The following is a 17759-nucleotide window of genomic DNA, read 5'->3' on the forward strand; positions in this document are numbered from 1 at the left end:
AATGATCCATTTGCTTCTTTTTAGATGGCTTTCTTAAGGTATAATTGATATACCATGAACTGCACATATTTAATATGTATAGTTTGATGAGGTTCAACATATGCAAACACCCATGGTAACATCACCACAATCAAAGTAATTGGTAATATCTATATCCGACACATCCCAAAGTTTCCTTGTGTCCCTTTGATTTACCGATTGATTTATTTATATTTTGGTAAGAATACTTAATGTGAGATTTACCCTCTCAACAATTTTGAAGTACACAATACCATATTTTTAACTATGGGCACTACACTGTACAGCACATCTCCAGAATTTATTCTTGCAGCATAACTGAGATTTCATTCCCATTGAATAGCCTCCCAGTTACCTCGCCTCCTCAGCCCTTGACAACCACTATTGTGTTCTTTGCTTCTATGAATTTGATCATTATTTATATCTCATATAAGTGGATTAAGCAGTGTTTGTTTTTCTGTGACTGGCTTATTTCACTCAGCATAATGTTCTCCAGTTTTATGGATGTCACAAATGGCAGGATGTTCTTCTTTTTAAGGCTGAATAATGTTCCATTGTATGTATATACCACACTTTCTTTATTCATATATCTGCTAACAGCTAATTTCTAGTTACACAGGGAATGTCTCCAACTTAACAACAACAACAAAAAATAATCCAATTAAAAAGTGGACAAAGGATTGACAGACATTTTTCCAAAGAAAACATACAAATGATCTATAGATAATCAGAGATGCTAAACATCATCAATTACGAGAGAAATGAAAATCAAAAATATTTTGACATATCACCTTCCACCTATTAGGATGACTATTATTTTAAAAATAACAAATGGTGAGGATATAGAGAAACTGGAACCCTTGTACACTGTTGGGGGGATTGCAAAATGGTGTTGCAGCTGTGGAAAAGAGTGTGGAGGTCCTTAATAAATTAAAAATAGAACTCCCATAGGATCCAGCAATCCCTCTTCTGGGTATATGTCTAAAGAATTAAAATCGGGGTCTCAAAGGAATATCTGCACTCCCTTGTTGATTGCAACATTACTCAAATAGCCTAGATATTGGAAATAATTGAGGTGTTCATCAACAGATGAGCGGATAAAGAAAATATAATTCATATGATTTGGCTGGCTGTGTCCCCACGCAAATATCATCTTGAACTGTAGCTCCCATAATTCCCACATATTGTCAGAGGGACCTGGTGGGAGGTAATTGAATCATGGGAGCAGGTCTTGGGTGTGTCTTTATCAGTTGTGTAAAAACGAGCTAATACGTACACTATATAGGGATATACAATGAGACATTATTCAGCCATTTTCTTTGATACATCTTTAATTCTGAGCTTCAGTTTTGCTATGACCTTTGCTATATTATAAGCTCAGTTCTTCAAGTTAACAAGTGCTGATTTGTAATTGATCTGCTTTTCTTATGGGAAATTCTGTATTAAATGCTTCAAAATACTGGCAGATATTTTAAATTATCCTAGACAGTAGTATGACAAAAGTTTATACAAAGAGATTTATTAAAAAAGAAAAATTACAATTGCTCTATTTAAATTATAAGAATCGTAGAAAATCATAAAAATACCAACCTTTATTTATTTTTAACATTTTTATTAAATGTTAATTAATACTTGTTAAAATTTTCCCCAACTAATGATAGTATTTATAGCTACATTTTTCATTTGTTATTTTAAAAAACATTAATATAAGTCCTTCACATTCAAAAGAATTTTTCTTCATATTCATGCACTTTAGAAAGTTTTTCTTTCTTGTATTTGGAATTTGCATATAAATTCCCAATATTTGGAGTCAAATACATATAGAAAATTACTCTTCTACTAAGGAAGGATTTTAAATATTTTCTCCTCATGATGTAACCACCTGTTGCTGGGTTCGGTATATAGTGTAGTCATTTCATGTCTGCTAAAAATTTCCTCACTAAAACCATCAGAGGAAATGTAGTTTGTTATCAGTAACTAATAAATACTTGAAAAGCTATGAGTTTCCCATGAGAAGTCATCAACAAGAAAGCTATAAAATCATTTTTAAACTATAAATTACACTCAGAGGGTCAAATTATCAAACTATATCACATCAAGCATTTATGAATTATGTTTTAATTATGTATGGGGTTCAACTCTCCAGGAAAAAAAAATTTACTCTTGGAATGACATTGTTAAGGTTTCTTTTATTTTATTGCCAATATTGAAATTTTTGAAACGTTGCAGATTTATTTACACATATAATTACTAAACAGTATTCTTGTAGTCTACTCTGGTGCAGCATACAAGTCCCTCAAAGTAAGTAGTATTTATTTTACCCACAAATCTGCAATTTGGGCAGGGCTTGGCAGTGACAGATTATCTGCTCAATTTGGCATCAACCGGGGTGGTTTATAGTCTGAGTTTAGAATCAAAATCAACTAGTTGTTGATGAGGACTGTTGACTATGACCTTGGCTGGGGCTGTTACCCAGATGCCTAATAGACTCCCAAAGAAATCCACATCCTATTCCCCAAGACCTATCACTATGTTAGGTTACACGACAAAGGGGAATTAAGGTTACGTATGCAAATACAGTTTATCATCAGCTGAACTTGAGACAGGGAGATTATCCTGAATTATTCAAATTTGTTAAAACTATGAGTCCTTAAAAGTGGAAGAATAATGTTCCCTTTTCACTGCATCCCTGCCAACATCTTCTATTTTTTTATTTTTTGATTACAGCCATTCTTGCAGGAATAAGGTGGTATCACATTGTGGTTTTGATTTGCTTTTCCCTGATCATTAGTGATATTGAGCATTTTTTCATGTGTGTGTTGGCCATTTGATAATCTTCTTTTGAGAATTATCTATTCATGTCCTTAGCTCAGTTTTTAATAGGATTGTTTTGTTTTTTTCTTCCTAATTTGTTTGAGTTATTTGTAGATTCTGGATATTAGTCCTTTGTAGGATGTATAGATTGTGATTTTCTCCCACTCTGTGGATGTCTGTTTCCTCTGATGATTGTTTCTTTTGCTGTGCAGAAGCTTTTTAGTTTAATTAAGTCCCACCTATTATCATTGTTTTTGCTGCATTTGCTTTTAGGTTTTTGGTCATGAAGTCTCCACCTATGCCAATGTTTAGAAGGGTTTTTCACATGTTATCTTCTAGAATTTTCATGGTTTCAGGTCTTAGGTTTAAATCCTTGATCCATCTTGAGCTGATTTTTGTATAAGGTGGGAGATCCAGTTTCATTCTTCTACATGTGTCTTGCCAGCACTATTTATTGAATAGGGTGTTCTTTCCTCACTTTATGCTTTTGTTTGCTTTTTGAAGATCAGTTGGTTGTAATTATTTGTCTTTATTTCTGGGTTCTCTATTCTGTTCCACTGGTCTGTGTGTCTGTTTTAATACCAGTACCATGCTGTTTGGGTGACTATGGCCTTATAGTATAGTTTGAAGTAAAGTAATGTGATGCCTCCAGATTTGTTCTTTTTGCTTTGTCTTGCTTTGGCTATGTGAGTTCTTTTTTGGTTCCATATGAATTTTAGGATTGTCTTTTCTAGTTCTGTGAAGAATGATGGTGGTATTTTGATGGGAATTGTATTGAATTTGCAGATTGCTTTTGACAGTATGGTTATTTTCACAATATTGATTCTACCCAACCATGAGGATGGAATGTGTTTCCATTTGTTTGTATCATCTATGATTTCTCTCAGCAGTGTTTTGCAGTTTAACACTGTGGAAAACAGTGTGGAGATTCCTTAAAGAATGGAAAGTAGAACTACCATTTGATCTAGCAATTTCACTACTGGGTATCTACCCAGAGGAAAAGAAGTCATTATACAAAACAGATAATGCCTATGCATGCTTACAGCACCAAAACTCTCAACTGCAAAAATATTGAACCAGCGCAAATGCCCATCAATCAATGAGTGGATAAAGAAAATGTGGTATATATATACCCTGGAATACTATTCAGCCACAAAAAGAAATGAAATAATGGTATTCTCAGCAACCTGAAAGGAATTGGAGACCATTATTCTAAGTAAAGTAATTCATGAATGGAAAACCAAACATAGTATGTTCTCACTGATAGAACATCTCACAACTAAGCTGTGAGGATGCAAAGGAAGTAATTCATGAATGGAAAACCAAACATAGTATGTTCTCACTGATAGAACATCTCACAACTAAGCTGTGAGGATGCAAAGGCATAAGAATGATACAACAGATTTTGAGGACTTGGGGGAAAGGGTCACGGGGTGAGGGATAAAAGACTACAAATTGGGTACAGTGTGTACTGGCTGAGTGATAGATACACCAAAACTTCACAAATTACCACTAAAGAACTTACTCATGTAACCAAAGACTACCTGTTCCCCCAAAAACCTATAGAAATAAGTATGAAGGAAAAGAAAATTTTAAAAATGGAAGAGTAAAAGATGAGATTTAGAGTAATACAGTGTGAAAAGGACTTGATCCACTATTAATGGCTTTGAAAATGGAGGAAATAGACCAAGAAACAAGGAATGTGGGAACCTCCAGAAGTGGGAAAATCAAGGAAACAGATTAAGGACATAGCCCTGCTGACACCTTGATTTTAGCACAGTGAATTGTGTTTCAGACTTCTGACCTGCACAGCTGTGAGATAATACATATGTGCTGTCTTAATTCCCTAAGTGTGTGGTAATTTGTCACAGCAGCAGTGAAAAACAATACAGTTACACACGCCCTTTCCATGTGACCTATGTGTCCCCGCAACATGGTGGATGAGCTCCAAAGGCAGTATTTCTGAGATAGGAATAACTGGAGGTTGAACTACTTTTTATGCCCTAGCTTCCAAAAGCATGCAGTGTCACTTCTGTCAATACCCATTAAGGCAGCCATAATGTCCCACTGTCTTTGTCCATTTGGGCTGCTATTTAAAAAATACTTTAGGCAGGATAATTTATAAACAATAGAAATGTACTGCTCACAGTTTTGGAGGCTGACAAGTCTACAATCAAAGTGCCAGCAAATTCAGTGTGCAATGAGGGCCTGCCTTCTGATTCATAGGAGGCACCTTCTCACCGCATCCTCACGTGGGGTAAGAGGTGAGCGATTTTTTTACAGGCCTTTTTTTTTATAAGGGCCATTAATCTCATTCATGAACGCTCTATCCCTGTGACTAATCACCTCCCAAAGGCCCCACCTCTTAATCTACTGCACTGGGGATTAGGTCTCAACATTTGAATTTTGGGAGAACATCCATATTCAAACCATGGCATACCTTTGTACTATGTTGTGCTTAATATACTCGTTTAAAATACAAAAGGTTGCTTTTAAGTAAATTAAAGTACGTACAGTATTTAAAGACAGGAAAAATTGTGAAAGTGTTGAATTAAAACCCGAAGTCTGTGAAACATTTTTTTTTTTTTTTTTTTTTTTTGAGGCAAAGTCTCCCTCTGTCACCAGGCTGTGTCGCACAGTCGTATAATCACAGCTCACTGCAGCCTCAACTTCCAAGGCTCATGCTATCCTCTCGCCTCAGCCTCCCTAGTAGCTGGGACTATGGGCACATGCCACCATGTCTGGCTATTTATTTTTTTTAATTTCTTTTTGTAGAGACAGGGATCTTCCTGAGGCAGGATAGGTAATCAAGGAAGTAACCATGTCCTCAGGATGCAATGATCCTGGTGACCATATAGTCAACACCATAAGCCCCAGTATTTGCATTGTAGTCCAGCTCATTCGAGCAAAACTATCCTCAGTAAGGAATTGTCCCGGTAGGGAGCATGTGCATTTTGATTTTACCTGTCTTTAGACTACTCTTTGCTCATTATAATAGTGAGAAACACAGCCCTGGGTGGAGATTTAAGATGCTAATTAGACATGTCATGTATGAACATGCATGTACAGCTACTGTGTATGTGCACCCAGAGGAACACCCAGAACATTCTTACTAGTGACACCTCTTCCCACCCCCTTATGAATAATCATGTAAGCTCCCACCAAGGGAGTCTCCCTTGTGCCAGTCTCTGCTGTCTTATCCTTATAAGCAACCCATCCTGAAATCTCTCACTCAGGGTGTATTGACTATTCTGTACTTAACTTACAAAATATTCTTTCTCCTTTGCAATAAATTATTCTACATTGCGTCTGCTTTGCTGTGTGTCTTTTGTTTAAATTCTTTGCAAATAAGAAGACAAGAACGGAGGTTTCACAATGGCTGTCAACAGTTCTGGCATGTGACTCAGAGGTTTGTCTGCTTCATTGAATTCAGTTTCCCTTCGTGTGCGGTAAGTACTATGGCAGTCCCAGCCTACCTGGTTGACTGTCACTGCTTTCCCAGCTCTATTTTATTAGAGTTTGTGAAGGGACCCCTTAAATCACTCAGATTCTTTGAGCAAGAAATTGTGATTGCTTTCCATTTGGCTGCTGCATTTGCAATGTCAGTAATTACCTTCTTTGGATGGCATGCCCTGGTTATTCAACGTTTGGACTCTTTTGCTGTTTCTGTCTCACCTTTTGTTTTGCTCTCCCTCCTGGGACTGCACCTGACTAGTACGTATGGGCCATTGTAAGTTGTTTGTTTATCATGTAATCTCTTCAAAGATTTTTGTTTACCTTGAGGGATACATTGAACCTCCTTGTGCCAACAGTGCCCCTTCCCTCCAGGCTCTAGGTATTCTGACTCCTTCCGGAGATTTTCCAAGAGATCATCCATGTTGAGCACAGGATGAACGGCTACACGAATGCATAGTCATGGGGGCCACACTCAGGCATTCCAAGCATTAGAAATGGGCATCAAAAATGGCAAACTGGTGAGGTAAGGAAAGGTTTGTTGGAGAAACATCTGGGAACCCCAGCAAGCAGCTGGGCCACTTTGGTCAGGCCCGGAGACATCCAGCCCCAGTGAGACCCAGGCAGTGCATGGCAAATGCCCATGACCTCCTAGGGCCTTGATTTCATGAGGATTCAAGGGGACGCCCTGGACCCCATCATGGTATAGCTTGGCTCATGGGGACACCCATGACTTCCTGGACTTTGGTCTATGTTTCTGTCACTGGATTCTCTCAACACCTGGGGAGCCACCTCGTTTACTCTCACTGAAACCTCTGTAGGGTATACACAAAAAACTAGAATATTCTTAGACTGTTTACATTAAGACATAATAAAAAATGGCCAAAGAATAAAACTCTTGTTTCCATCCTCATCGCTTTAAGGCTTAGGGTTTTCTTTTCCATCCCTGAGTCTCTCCCTTTCCTCTCATTCTTCCGCTTACTTCTACCCTCCAAACAACATCCCTCAGCCACTGTGACTTTGCTTCCTTCAGCTGACTTCTCAGTTCATCCTGACAGGTGACAAGTGGAGGTGGGTGGAATCCAAAGTGCACACACAGAGTAGATCTAGGTCACTGTGACTCTCCCTGACCGGAGGCTTAAACCCAGGCCATGCAGTATCTGGAGACCTTCATTTTTCCCTACAAGTAACAACCACCCTACTATGTTTCCACTTCTTTGCATTTCACCTACAAGTAACAACCATCCTGTTGTTTAAGCTTTGTTTGCACTTCTCCGCATGTGAATGCCGTCCTTCCATGAACATTTATCTTGCTTTTTGGACCATCTGCATTCATAGACTTCTGTCCGCTCTCTTTCTATCTCTGACCCCTAAATCTGATCATAATTGTCCTAAATATTCTTTCTGCTGTGTGTGTCAGGGTCCCTCTGCCTTCAGCTGGGTTCCAGGAGTTTTGTCTTTACGTGGAAAAAACCTTCAATTGCTGGGTCAAACACATTTTCTGCCAAATTCCTTTTATAAGACCTAAAAAGCCTAATGAATATAGCCACTTCCACCCTCTAAGGTGTTATTTTAAGGCCAAAATTAAAATGTTAATGACACATATATAAGGCTGGCCATTACTAACCTGAAAAGAAAAGATAAAAAATAAGCTCCGCAATTAGCTCTATTCAACACAGCGTGGTCCCAAACACTGCTGTTGTACAGTCAGCAATGCTCCTGGAGGACCCAGGGGAAACTTACCTTATTCTTCCCTTCAGCCAAACAGCTCTATAATAAGACAAGTTCTTTAAAGCGCAATCCTAAATATATTATGCCCATATTACTCAAAAGAGTTTGGGAAGCATAACATAATTACTGACTCTATATTAAGAAATGTGCCTTCTAACAACTTTCCTTCCTTAAAATCTAGTCCAGGGCTACTCTTCAAACCTCTCAAGCTTCTTCTCCTTCTAGCGGTCCTTCCTTACTTGACACACAGTCCTCTGCACTCCTTTTATATAAATTTGTTCACCAAACACTCCCGGAATATTCCAGTCCCACTGGACCTACTTGGAGTAGGGTAACCTATTGCCCACCTGAAAACAAAATAAAACAAAGAAACCAAAAACTGCTTTATTCCTTTTAGGAAGGTAATAGAGAAACAGACCAAATCTTCTTAGAGATCTACTTCATTAGTCAGTCTGCCCCAGAAATTAGGGAAAAGTCACAAAAACCTAGACATGTGTCCTCAAACCCAAAATAAATGAACTACTAAATATAGCTTTTGGGGTCTTCAGTAACAAAGACAGAATGAAAAAGGCACATGAAGATCAAAGGGAGGAAAAGAGAGACAAGCCAGGCCCAACTGGCCCTCGCTATGGGAAAACTCCCACCTCCAGGTCATCCTGGGTGGAACCCAAAGGGCTATGGGCACATTTATAAAAGGCCTGGACACTGGAGCCAAATAAGTAACAAGAGCCTTCAGGCTTGCAAACCCTATGGAGCCTATCATTGATGTGGCAAAGAAGGGCAATGGCAGAAGGACCCACCCCATCTCCAAAGGGAGGACGGGACTCCTAATCCCTTACTGTCCCTAGCCAAAGACTAAAGAGGCCCAAGGTGAGCAACGGCTGCCACGTGGCAATCAGTCCCAATCACAGCAACAAAGCCTTGAGTGACCCTGGATATGACAGATAAAAACATCAATTTCCTTTTAAACATAGGGGCTGGCTTGTCATTCCTCACTTGCTGCCCTGGACCACCGTCTGCCAAACACTACGCTGTCATCAGTGTTAATAGCAAACCCCAAACTAGTAACATCCCTCTACCCCACAGCTGACCAACTTCAACTGCAGTAAAACACAGGGGTGTGGGGCCTTGGATGCGCTTTTCAAAAATTAAAAAAAAAAAAAAAACTTATTCATTTTAAGTCACACAGAAACCCACAATACAGACTCCAAGTCAGTCCTAAAAAGCACTGGAAGTTCTAAAGCTCTTGTCTAAGAAACAGCAAAGACCCTAAATATCAAACAATTAATATTGCCTCAGCATAAGCTTTTATTCAAGGAAACAATTTGCAGTGAGACTGCCTTAAAACTTAAGTAAAGTTTTGATTTTTCTCTTATTCACTCTCTGCAGTTTAGGCACTCTTAACTACCTTTTTAAAATTAATTCAGCCCTGCTGGCTTTACACAACTACGAGCAGTTGAAAATATACCAAATCTGCGCCTCAAGAAGACTGAGCCAACACTCCTATATACCCTCCTGGAACAAACCTATTGGCCCACAATATGAAACTATCTGGCTAAACCAACAATACAAAGAGACTTCTTGGATCTGACTATGGCAAGTTCAAACTCCGACTTTTAATTACTAATAATAGCTCCACTTTGCCAAAGGGAAAATTGTTTTCTTACCTTACCTTTTACCAGGAGCAATTCCCCTTCTGCCTTTACAACAGTCATGCCGGTTCCACTACTTTCACAGAAAAACTGCAAGAGAGAGTCACTGTAACCCAGCCTTTGTCAGTGAGTCATCTATACCCCTTCTAATGGGACCCTAAAAGGGGAACCTTATTTTAACAATTTGCTGACACCACCCAACTCTACCGTCCTTTAATCAGCCCAGTGACCACCAGATTTTCATTATGTTTACAACCTTAATGCAAAACACTTTTGCAGCAAAAATTTTGCCATCACATGGCATTTTGGAAGGTTTGTCGATCTTTGCCGTCTACAACTCCCTCTGCCATGGAAGGAACAATGCTCCCTTGCTTACATTTCCCTTATTTAACTTTCACATGGGCTAACGCATCTCTCTTCCCCATGTACCAACATCACATGATCCACCTCTAAGTAGGACCCCTTGTTTTCTTGGGTTCAGTGACACCCTCTTTATTGGGATTAACAGTCAGTTATGGGAAGCAGAGCCTTGGGAACCCAGTATAAAATGTCTCACAAAACAAGAGTGGCCCTTCGACATATAGCAGAGGACTTCACTAGAGGTCCAACACCAGCTGGACTCTCTGGCCACTATAGTCCTGCAAGACCAAAGGGCCTTAGTTCTTCTCACAGCCAGAAAAGGAGAAACATGTTTGTGTCTTTTTAAAATTATTATTGAAATAAAATTGTTTTTGCATTTATCAGTCCAGTTTCTTCCAAGAAAATATTAAAAATATAATTACCCAGATACATTTATATAAAGATTTAATTTTATACTTCCTTGGATCTAACTAATTTATAAAGATAAAATTAAATCTTTTACAACTTCCATGGGAACTTGGAAGCAATGGCTATAGTCTGACTTGCTCCTTTTAATAGTGCCAATTATTACCATACTTTTAGCTTTAACTTTTGGTCCAGCTTTGTTTAAAATGCTAACTGATTTCTTGCTCTCTTGCTGACAGCAACAACAAGTCTACATGATAGTTTTGCAAGGCTTCCAACCTTTGGCTGCTAATAAGTTATCTCACATCTCACCCATTGATTCTACGAAAGGCATGGCTTACCCTTGTTAGACCAGGCAGGAAGAGACTCTAAGGCCCAGGCTAGGCAGGAAAAATGCCCCACTCAGCAGGAAGCAATTCAAGAAGAAAGGACCTAGTCCCTCAGCCTCTGACATGATTATGAGCCCTGACGTCCCTTAGTGGGGAATTGAGGCAGGACAGGTGGTCAAGGAAGTGACCGTGTCCTCGGGTTGTGGCAACCGTGGTGACTGTACAGCAACACAATACGCCCCAGTATTTGCATTGTAGTCTAGCTCATTCGACCAAAGCTATCTCCAGTAGAGAATTTCCCCTGTAGGGAGCAGGCGCACTTTGGTTTTACCTGTCCTCATTACAACAGGAAAAAACATACCTGTGGGTGGAAATTTAAGATGCTAATGAGACATGCCATGTATGAACAAGCATGTACAGCTAGTACGCATTTGCACCCAGAGGACTACACAGAACATGCATACTAGTAACACTTCTTTCCATCCCCTTGTCAATAATCACGTAAGGCTCCCATAAAGGGAGTCTGCCTAGTGCCAGTCTCTGCTGTCTCATCCTTATGAGCAGCCCTCCCTGAATCCTCTCTCAAGGTGTCCTGTCTATTCTGCACCTAACTTTCAAAAGAGTCTTTTTCCATTGCAATACATTTTTCAATGCTGCATCTTCTTTGCTGAATGTCTCTTGTTTGAACTCTTGTAAACTAAGAAGACAGGAACCAAAGCTTCGCAACAGTAGTCAACATCCCTATGTTGCCCAGGTTGGTCTTGAACTCTTGGGCTCAATGGATCCTCCCACCTCAGCCTCCCAGAATGCTGGGATTACAGGCCTCAGCCAGCATGCCTAGGCAGAAACATTTTTAAAATATAGGTATCTTCAGGAGACTGTAGAAAAAGAGGCATAGTCAGCTGTTCTCATCTAAAAGTGGTCACACCGTCTTAGTCTTGTCCCTCTCCCACCAGCATACTAATCACTTATAAGGGATCATGGGACTCATTCCTGTTCGTCTTAAACACAGTTCTCCAACATCATGCTTCAATAAACCACAACTAACGTGCAATATTTGTTAACATCACAATCTATTTGCACCCTTACCATGAACTTGTTTTTCAGCACTGTAGCTGAGAAAAGATTTAAGATATGAAAATTGAGGGCACAGCAGGAGAGTGGAGGACACAGAATGGAGTCTGCAGGTTTCAGTCACAGGCAGCCAGAAGGCACAGTGAGGGTGTTGGGCTCCAAGTCAAAAGGCTGGAAAAGAGAGGCATCTCTGACCTGAATCTGACAATGGAGTTTTCCTGTTTCCATCCACCTTAAAGGCTTGCTGTTTTTCATAGGATGAAGTCCAAACTACTTAAACTGACATTACTTTCAAAGTTTGCGAGATCTGGCCATGGGCTACTTACCCATCCATTCAACTTCAGGAACCACCACTGTGCCTTTTCTCCCACATGCAATCTGTCTTCCCATTACTGGGCTGCTTGATTGCTCCATAATATTCTGTGTCCGCCTACGTTTCTGAGATTTAGGAAGACCCCTATCCAGATATCCTGCCCCTACCCCACCCTCACCTCACCCTGACTCATTCTGTTCTCTGCCTATTAGTCTACTAATTATTTATGTGTAGGCTTACTTAGCCTACACATTAGTAAGCCCTCACGGCATGTATTTCCTCCCTGATTTTCCATGGTTTGAACACCTTCATGTTGTTTAATGGGTATCCATTTGTTGGTCCCTAGTTCAGGGAGCATAACTAGCTTTGGATCTTCAGAACCTAGTATTGCCTATAGGACTAAATATGTCTTTGAATCAAAATTATCAGTTTCATCCAAAGGAGATTCTATTTTGATAGTAGCAAATGCTTTATCAATGACCAGAAAATATTTGATTTCTAGTATAATAAGTGGATCCTTACCTCTCTTAGACAGGCTGTGCTTTGCTAGTGGAGTTGCAGAATAAAAATTAGCCTTTCCACTTGGGGTCCATTGTAAGAAATCGCAAGTGGGCATGTTAACTTTTACAAATAATGGAATCATGCATAGCAAAGATATCTGAAATACGACAGTGAATAGAGCAAATGATTTTCCATTTTAACATAGAACTATTATCTTAGAAAAACTGATTTCAGAAAGAAATGAGGTAGTCATTCAATGAGGTGAATTTGTAGATCTGGCAGATTGTAATATGTTTCCTGGTGCAGAAAGGCATCAAGTAACAATTCAGGAGGTTAACTTGGTTTGGTTTTGATTACGTTTGTTTGCTTGTTTTTTATTTATTTATTTTTACTGACTAAGAATGGTTGTTTAGAATTAGAAACTGTTTTGTTCTTTACACTTTTCTTCATTCTCAGTCTGAATCTGTAGCATCATGATGTCTTGTATATAATAGGTACCTAGTATTTGCTGGAGAGCTGGATACATAAACAAATGTTTACCTTAACTTAAATGAGGTCTTTCAAAAAATCATAATATAGTATTCTTTAGAACTTATCATCTATCCTGGAGCATAGTTCCAGATTACAGCTGTAGACTCAATGTATTAGTCTGTTCTCATGCTGCTAATAAAGACATACCAATGACTCGGTAATTTATTAAGCAAAGAGGTTTCATGGGCTCACAGTTCCACATGACTGGGGAGGCCTCATAATCATGGTGGAAGTCAAAGGAGGAGCAAAGTCACATCTTACATGGCAGGAGGCAAGAGGATGTGTTCAGGGGAACTCCCCTTTATAAAACCATCAGATCTCATGAGACTTATTGACTAACAGTACGGGAGAAACAACCCCCATGATTCAGTTATCTCCACCTAATCCCATCCTTGACACATGGGGATTATTCTAATTCAAGGTGAAATTTGGGTGGGGATACAGCTGAACCATATCACTCAACACACAATTTCTAACACTATTCCTTTTCACACACATACAGTCATTCGCTCCTCTCAGGTGTATTAAGTGCCTAATCACAAACCATTTTAGTCTAACTTTATTTATCATTTTTCAGGGATCACTCTTGGGTGGAATACCTACATATCATGATCCATTATCAATTAATTTTATGTTTTCAAGATTCGTTTCTTTCAACAAAATTGTGTTTAATTATCTTAAGATTATTTATAGTCTACAATATTGAAAATGCCTGTATCTTAGTTTGTTCAGACTGCTATAAGAAAACATCGTAACTGGGTGACTTATAAACAGCAGGCTTATTTCTCATAGTTCTGGAAACTGAGAAATTCAAGACCAAGACACCATTAGGTTCTGTGTCTGTTTAGGGCCTGCTTTCTGGATACTAGATGGTGTCTTCTAGCTGTTCTTTGCATAGGACTAGCTAGGTCTCTGTGTCTCTTTTATAAGGGCACTAATCTCATATATGAGGACTCCACCCTCATGATCTAATCATGTCCCAAAAGTCTTACCATCTAACATACAGTCAGTTCTCTGTGTCAACATTGGGCAGCATTGGCTTGAGGCCCCTCCTCGCCCACCATACATAACAAATCTGCAGATGCATAAGTCTTTTATAGAAAGTGGTGGTAGTAGAGTTAGCTCTCCTGTATTTGCAGGTTTTTATCCATGTTTGGGTGTATCCAAGGATAAAAACCTGTGAATACAGGGGGCCAACTGTAACTCTGACCTTGAAGGTTGGGATTTCAACACATAAATTTTGGTGTGAACACAAACATTCAGACAGTAGCAGTCTGACTCTGAATTGAGAATTAGGCTTAATTCAGATGCATAAAAGATAAAAGGATCTGACAGAAATAGAAAGAAATAAATTAGAAAAAAACAAATGTGTGGCTCAAGAGAAATATGCTTAAATGTAAACAGTTGTCATTGAGTTGTGAAATTAGGTCATGTTTTACTTCTGCTTTATTTTTTTCTTCCTTCTAAATTTTTTAGAATGGACATGAATTAATTTTATAATTATAAAACATTGACATCTTAAAATTAATTTTAATTTATTCAGAGCAAACCTATCTTCAGATGAATTCAACATGATGATGGGAGTAAAATGAACACACTTTGCAAGCCCTTGGCACCCTTCATAGCAGAGCCTTCCCACCCAAGTGTGCTCCAAAATAATTTACCGTCTTGCCTGAGATCCAGATAATTTCCTACAACCTGTGTCACCACTGGGACATGATTCAGCCGTCGCATAGACCTTTGTAAAGTTCAGACTAAATTTTTGTCTTAGATTTTACTAATCTCAGATTACCCTTACTAAAGACCATTTGGAAGAATTATTGTGTCTCATAATAATTCCCCTTCCTAAAATTAAGCAGATTGGACATAATCCATACTACAATCTGCACTGGCTAACCACTTGCTCCCATGTGCATTTCCAAAAGTGATACTCTAATTTATCTTGCCATATGCTATTAGAACTCTGCTTTACCCTTCTGGAAGTTGCTGCTGCAATTCTCGGAAAAAAGGAAGAGAGGAATTTCCAAAAAGTGTTTATATCAAAAGATTCCTATTATCTCAAAACACATGAGGCATGGTTTCTTCCTTTCCTGATTACGATATATCCTCTGGGGAATCTTATGACCTTGTAATTTGGTTCAAGAATATGGGTAGAACCCATATTCCTGTCTAGATTTTCATAAATCTGGAGCAGTAGCTATTTTTTTTTAACTCAGCTCTTAAGGCTGAGTAGTGACTTTTGGAAATGATTAGACAGACCACCATACCAAAACAAAATCGGAAAATTTTTGTTTTGGTAACTTGCTAAATAATTTTGAAACTCATTTTGTATGTAGCTGAATAATACAACCAAGGAACAAGTATCACTTATCTTTCCTGCCAGCCTTGTTCTCTGTAGAACATAAAAATACTGCAAAGTGTGAAAACATTACATGAGACACAAAATAAAAATAGAAAAGTTAAAACATACCTCTGAGACTTGATTTTAGCATTTATTAAGATACCTGGAAAATCTCCTTCTATGCAATAAAATTACTTAAAAAGAAGCATATCTCATTAGTCTCCCTTAGGAGATTCTTAACTTAAAAAAAAATTCATTCTGGACTCTTGTGATTTTTTTTAACCTATACTAATCACTTCATTAAAGAGCTAAAACTTCACATCAAAGTTGATATTTGTTGGTAACTACTGTGCATTTGAGATTGTTAATTCAGATTTGATTTTATGAACTATTCAAGAAACTGTAGCATGCTCTCTTTCTTCTTTCCCTTATGATGGAATACATTAATAGATTTATTTCTCATGACCATAGATCAGAGAGAAGTGCTCTTGTTTGTTTTGATTTTATCAACCGAACACATCTTGGAAGGTAAACACCAGGCAATGTTATCGTGAATTACCAGTCTGACTCAGATCAGGGGTTGGCAATCAGAGAGAGGCCTTGTGGACCAAATTCAGCCATGAACTTTATTTGTATGAACTGTAAACCAGTATTAGCTTGCATATTTTTAAGTGACTTAAAGAAAATCAAAATATTAATATTTTGTGACACAAGAAAATTATGTAATACTCAAATTTCACTGTCCATAAATGATGCATATTGGAACACACCCATTCACACTTGTTTATGTTATTAGCTATGACTGATTCTTCAAGACAGTAAGAAAGCTGACTAGTTACAACAGAGACCTTGTGGCCCTGAAGCCTGAAATAGTTATTATCTCACCTGCTATGGACTGAATTGTGTCCCCTCTAAATTCATATATGGAACCCCTAACCCTCAATGTGACTGTATTTTAAGACAGAGCCTTTAAGGTGGTCATTGAGGCTAAATGAGGTCATAAGGGTGAGGTCCTAATCCAATAGGGCTGCTGTTCCTAAAGGAAGAGGAAGAGGCACCTGGAGTGCACCCTGCAGGGGAAAGGCCATCTGAGGATGTTGGGAGAAGGCAGGCTTCTGAAAGCCAAAAAGAGAAGCCTCAGGAGAAACCAAGCCTGTAGGCACCTTGATCTTGGAATTCTAGCCTCTAGGATGGTGAGAAAATCAGTTTTCTTGTTTAAGTTACTGGGTTGTGGTATTTTGTTATGACAGCCAAGCTAACTAATACATGGTGATATCGTTGGGCTCTGTGTCCACATCCAAATCTCATCTCGAATTGTAATCCCCATGTGTGGAGGGAGGGGCCTGGTGAGAGGGGATTGGATCATGCCGCCATGATCCATGGGTTTCCCCCATGCTGTTCTCAGGATAGTGAGTGAGTTCTCACAAGAGCTCATGGTTTAAAAATGTGGCACTTCCCCCTCGGTCTCTCTCTTCTGCTACCATGTAGGATGTGCCTGGCTTCCCCTTCACTTCCTGCCATGATTGTATGCTTCCTGAGGCCTCCCCAGCCATGTGGAACTGTGAGTTAATTAAACCTCTGTTGTTTACAAATTACCAAGTCTCAGGTAGTTCTTTATAGCAGTATAAAAACAGACTTATACATATGGCCTTATACAAAAATGCATCCCAATCCCTGAACAAGATGAATGATACAAAACTTTTTCAATGACAAGCTAAATCTAAAGGCCTGAGGAACTCGCAGTCTTTACCTGGTATTATACAACCCAAAGCAGGAACTCTATCGAACCCAAGCAGAGAAAAAGAGATAAATACAAGGAAAGTGCCTTTCTTCTAGCACCTTATTATAGAAATAACATGTGGGAGAAAGGAGCTCCTACAATTAGGAAGTTACTTTGCATCTCAAGTCTGGGTTAAGCCTTTCGTCTATTTTCCCAACGTTCTTGCCCTGCAAACGTGTGTGGGTCTCTCTCTCTGTGTGCCTGTTAACTAGAGATTTGTTTGTTAATTTTTTAGCTAAAATAACAGGCAGCCTGCTAAGTGGGAGATTTATATTGCTTTCTCAATTATTTTTCTGCTGCTCACCTAAAAAAATTGTTTGGTTTTGAATTATTTTAGTTCTTCTGCACTGGGTTTTCTTCAAGCTATGTATGATTAAAAAACAAAAACAAAATTGAATTTCAGATGGTTTCATTTTGTTGTGTACCACATGTAATATTTTACTTTTTCTTCTTTCCT

Source organism: Rhinopithecus roxellana, chromosome 1 (genome assembly GCF_007565055.1).
Source record: "Rhinopithecus roxellana isolate Shanxi Qingling chromosome 1, ASM756505v1, whole genome shotgun sequence".
Classification (NCBI taxonomy): Eukaryota; Metazoa; Chordata; class Mammalia; order Primates; family Cercopithecidae; genus Rhinopithecus; species Rhinopithecus roxellana.